This window comes from Sus scrofa, chromosome 6, assembly GCF_000003025.6.
Source record: "Sus scrofa isolate TJ Tabasco breed Duroc chromosome 6, Sscrofa11.1, whole genome shotgun sequence".
In the NCBI taxonomy this organism is placed as follows: Eukaryota; Metazoa; Chordata; class Mammalia; order Artiodactyla; family Suidae; genus Sus; species Sus scrofa.
Window position 1 is genome coordinate 144,766,625 of NC_010448.4, and position 5,451 is coordinate 144,772,075.

Genomic DNA, 5,451 nt, shown 5'->3' on the forward strand with positions numbered 1-5,451 from the left:
CCAGTTGTACCTCTCTCTCTCTCTTTCTCTCTCTCTCTCTCTCTCTCTCACACACACACACATACACACACACACACAACTTCATCTTCTTGTAAGAGGTCTCTGAAGGATCTTGCTCATAAAACTGCCGCTGTCTGGGCACATGACCAAAAGAAGGTGGCAGGCTGGGCTCCGGTTTCAATGATTTTGACTAGACTCTGGCTGTTTGCCCCCCAAGAATCTACCTTGATGTAGCAACGAAGGTATGGTTTCTAAATCTGGGCTTTTATAAAGAAATATTGCCATCTGGTGGACACCTGCCCACACTTTTAAAAAATCTCCATGAAAATTCTCAAAAGCAAGGGGAAGGGGGATGATACACTTGGAATATGAGTTGTTCTCTTTCAGTCTCAACTTCTTCAGCCTCTGTTGCAGGTGTCTTTTATGTGCTACACTATTCAATAGGCTTCATCTTTTGGTAGACACTTGCTGGTCTTCAGAATTCATATGCATCTGAAAGTAATATGACCACTAACCACTGCTTCCCGCCCCCCCATACAAATCAAGTCCTCCTTTTGTTTTCACCATTCTGGTAAAGTCACCTCCATCATCCTGGAGGTTATTTTTTAGACCTCCTTCTTCCTCACCTGTTCTCCCTACCCCAAGCATGGTGACAGTCCCTCACCATGTCTCGCCATCTCTTGCTTGGACCACAAAGGAGCCTCCTAACTGATTCTCTTGCTTCCTCTCTGGGTGCTGCTTACATTGCGAAACTCACCTGGCACCACTTTTCTGCTGTTGCTCACCTCCTCTGGGATTTGCACAGCATCCCTAGCTCTTTCCTTGCCCCAGGACCTTCCCGCATGCTATTCTCATGGGCTCAGTTGCTCCTGGCTCTAAAGCACTTGACTATCCCCCATTCATTTGTCAGCTATGCAATGGAAATACTTGATTCTCAATGTAAATTAAATCTCCAGTGTTCTTATGGCATCTTGTTTTTTCTTCTAGGACACATTATACATTTGTGTGTTTGTTTAATTTTTTGTCCAATTCCTCACATATCTCAGGAGTATAATTTCCATGAGGGGAAGAGAGATGTCTGTTTGGCTAATCTTTGTATTTCTGGCACCTAGCACAGAGTTTTATGCAGAGGAGATTTTTTAAAAGATAAAAAGATTGAAAGCTGATGACTAATAGTACCACCACTGTTAATAAAAATACCCCACTTTCCTTTAGCACGTGGTTTATTAAAATGCTGTTGCCACTCCACCAAAGGGGATGGTGCCATGGACTGAATATTTTCATCCTTCCAAAATTTGTATGTTAAATTCTAATGGGATGGTACTAGAAGGTGGGCCTTTAGAAGGTAAATAGCGTTAGTGCCATTGCAGGAGGAGGAAGAGACTTGGTCCTTTCTCTGTCACGTGAGGATACAAAGAGAAGACGGTGTTTGTAAACTGGAAAGAGGGGCTTCACCAAGAACTCAACATTGCTGGCACCCTAATCTCAGGCTTCCAGCTCCCAGAATTGTGAGAAGAAAATGTTTGTTGCTTAAGCCACCCAGTCCATGCTATTCTATAGCAGCCTGGATAAGACAGATGGCAAATAAGCACATGAAAAGATGTTCAACATTATTAGATGTTAATAATGTCTCTACCCACATCTGCTCGTATCTTTTTAATTGTATTATCCTTCACAGCTGTACCAACCTACTTGTCTTTGTCATCCACTCCTGTCCAATCTAGTCTCTAGTTCTTCTTTTACGCCTAACCAAAGAGTCCACTGAAGTGTTTTACAAACAAGAATCATTCTTTCCTCAAAAATTGTGTCAACACACCTCCTAGAATAATGTTTTCAATGTGAGGATCCCGACGCATCAGAGGGTCAAGAACCCCATGGACTGGGTTGCAGCCAGCCCTGATATGAAGGATAAGATAGAAGAAACTAGCTACAAAAGTCATGTTTGAAATAGTGGCATTTTTTGGAGTTCCTGTTGTGGCTCAGTGGAAGCAAACCTGACTAGGATCCATGAGGATGCAGGTTCAATCCCTGGCCTCACTCAGTGGGTTAAGAACCCAGCATTGCTGCAGCTGTAGTATTGGCCGGCAGCTGCAGCTCCGATTCGATCCCTAGCCTGTGAACCTCCTTATGCTGCAGGTATGGCCCTAAAAAGACCAATAAAATAAAATAGTGGCCTCTTTTAATCGTCACTAAACCGAAACATTGAGGAGAGAACTTATTTTTTTCTTCTCTCCACAGTTCCACCTCAACTCACTGAAATGAGAATGCTTGTTCCCAGCTTCTGGGAGAAAAACTTTCCCACCCATGCTTCCAGGCCATTTTGCAGTTGCACCAAGGAGGAAATCGGTCAGTGCTAATCCAAAAGGCTGGAGCCTCACTCACACGGGGCCCCTTCTTAGCGGCTGATCTGTTACCTGCATCCTCTTCTGCTTCCTGGGTCCCTGCCGGTGACCGTCACACCCTGGGCACCACTGTCTCTGGGCCAGCTTTCGGGTCTGCAGCGTGAGGATGAGGCAGGCCAGCCTGTGTCTCCCGCACAGCAGGTTAGGTGAGTGGATTAGAACCTGCGGCACAGCCTCACACTCCAAGGCTCAGCCAGTCTCCACCCGAGGGAGCAGGAAACCTCTTATTGGTTTCTAGACCCAACCCTCCAGCACAGCTAACTAGACATCCCTGCTTTTTTCTCAGATAAATCTGGTTCTTTGTTTTCTAATTGGCTATTTGTATGTCGCTCCCTTAGCAGGGAACCTTGGTCGTTTGGGGCACCAAAACCCCGCTTCAAACTCCTAAGAAAATACATGTGATGTTGAGAATGAATAAACCAGATTCATGTAATGAATATTTAAAAACCGTGCTGTCTTTAGGCAAATTTTTAATCTCTTAATCTTGCATTTATAAAATAAGGCGATACGATCTGATATCTCATTCATAAAGTGGAGATGATAATACCTCACAGAGTAGGATTTCCTAAGATAATGCCTATAAAGCTCTTAGGACAGTGTCTTGCACACAGTAAGAGCTTCATAAATGTTAGCTACTAGCCTTCCTATTATTTTCTTCCAACTTTAAAAAAAAAAAAACTATTTTAGTGTATGACCGTATATATATATGTGATAAGTAGGAATTTCATCTGAAGTACTTTCTCACTGTGAGTCTCAAAACAAGGAAGAAATGATGGTCAAAGTTCCCGTCGTGGCTTAGCGGAAATGAATCCAACTAGGAACCATGAGGTTGCAGGTTCGATCCTCGGCCTCACTCCATGGGTTAAGGACCTGGCGTTGCGGTGAGCTATGGTATAATTCACAGACTCAGCTTGGATCTGGCGTTGCTGTGGCTCTGGCGTAGGCTGGTGGCTACAGCTCCGATTAAACCCCTAGCCTGGGAACCTCCATATGCCGCGCATGCAGCCCTAAAAAGACAAAAAAAAAAAGAAAAAAAAAGAAAAAAAAGAAAAGATGACGTTCGAGGATGGGAATCAAAGAAAAGAATATGATTTGAGAGACAAGAACGTTAAATGAGACGTGATCTAAGGGGCAAGAGAAAAATAGAAAGAAAATGAGCCATGATAATAGAGGCCTAGAAACATTGTGTGATCTCATTCTAAAATCAAGCCATACAGCTTCACAAAGAGGTGACTATCAGAAAGTCAGCACCTGACACTAACACCACTCAGGGGGCACCATTTTTACCTGTCAAGCAAGCAACTTTGTGCCCGTATAGAATTCCAGGTATGTGGAGTTCCCATCGTGGCGCAGTGGTTAACGAATCTGACTAGGAACCAACCATGAGGTTGCAGGTTTGGTCCCTGGCCTTGCTCAATGGGTTAAGGATCCGGCGTTGCCATGAGCTGTGGTGTAGGTCTCAGACCCGGCTCGGATCCTGCGTTGCTGTGGCTCTGGCGTAGGCTGGGGGCTACAGCTCCGATTGGACCCCTAGCCTGGGAACCTCCATATGCCACGGGAGCAGCCCAAGAAAAGGCAAAAAGACAGGAAAAAAAAAAAAAAAAGGAATTCCAGGTACATGATTAAGCAAAAGTTGATCGAACACAAAATTATCTCTATTCCTTCCCCCAATCCCCACTAAAATAATATCCAATGAAAAACAAAAAGATGTAAGTCACAAGAAAAAGGAAAATGGGAGAGAAGACTCAAGCAGACAAGAAATAGAAAGTAGATGAGCAAGTGACAGGGCAACTGGCTTAGCAGAGACAAGAAAGCTGAGGTCTGTCTGTGAAGACTGGCAGATGTGAACACACAGCTGGTTTGCACCCCCGAAATGCAGAAAGGCTCAGAACCAGAGGCACGGAGCACTTCTGCAGAGAGAGATGTAAGATGGGGCAGACCATAAGAGCACTGGTTGAAAGTCTTTCTGAGAAGCACTGAGACTGCCATATCCTTCCAGTGCCTCTTGCAGTCACCCTCCCAGCCCCACTCTGGCAGACAACTGGAGCTGTTACTGCTATTCGAATATAAGCTCCCCAAGGGCAAGATTTTCATCTTCTTTGATGGCTGGTGGATCCCCAACGCTTAGCATTCTGCCTGGCACAATGTGCCAAGGGGGTGCTAGATAAATCTTGGTGGAATGAATACATGATCAGGCATCCAGAAATTATGGACATGAGGCACAGTTGAGGAGAGGGTCCTCAAACAACAAAGGCAACTGAAAATCTAGATTTGGAAAACAAAACACAATTTAAAAACATGACCAGGCACCTAGAATGAGGGTAGCTAGGCTTAAACTTTCCCCCATCCCTAAGCAGAGGGTCTGATCCTTTCCAGTGACTCTCCCTGGCCCAAGAAAAGAGACCTATGGAGACCAGGAGATGTCTGCAGGCAGACGAAAGAACCAGAGCTATACTATGTCACCTTCTCCCCCCAACTCAATAAGCTAGGAACACGCACAGTGATGTTCCAGTCAGAATCAGCCCTGAATCAGTAAACACTGGAGGAAGGCTGCCAACATGAAAGACTCCGATTTTGAAAGGGAAATAGAGGAGTTCCCCTGTGGCTCAGTGGTAACGAACCTGACTAGGATCCATGAGGATGCGGGTTTGATCCCTGGCCTCGCTCAATGGGTTAAGGATCTGGCATTGCAGTGAGCTGTGGTGTAGGTCACAGATGCAGCTTGGATCCTGCGTTGCTGTGGCTCTGGCGCAGGCTGGTGGCTACAGCTCCAATTCGACCTCTGGCCTGAGAACCTCCATATGCTGCAGGTGCAGCCCTAGAGAGCAAATAATAATAATAATAATAATAATAACAATAATAATAAAATAAAAAGGAATAGCAATGTTTTGTAAAGAAAAAAGAAACTCAAAAAACAGGGACAATGAAAACAGAAAAGAAACCCCAAAAAACATCATTACTACTCTCAAAGAGATGAGAAGATATTTTATCCACATAACTAAATATTTATTATTAAAAAAGGAAGTGTATGTGGGGGGCAGAGTGAGTA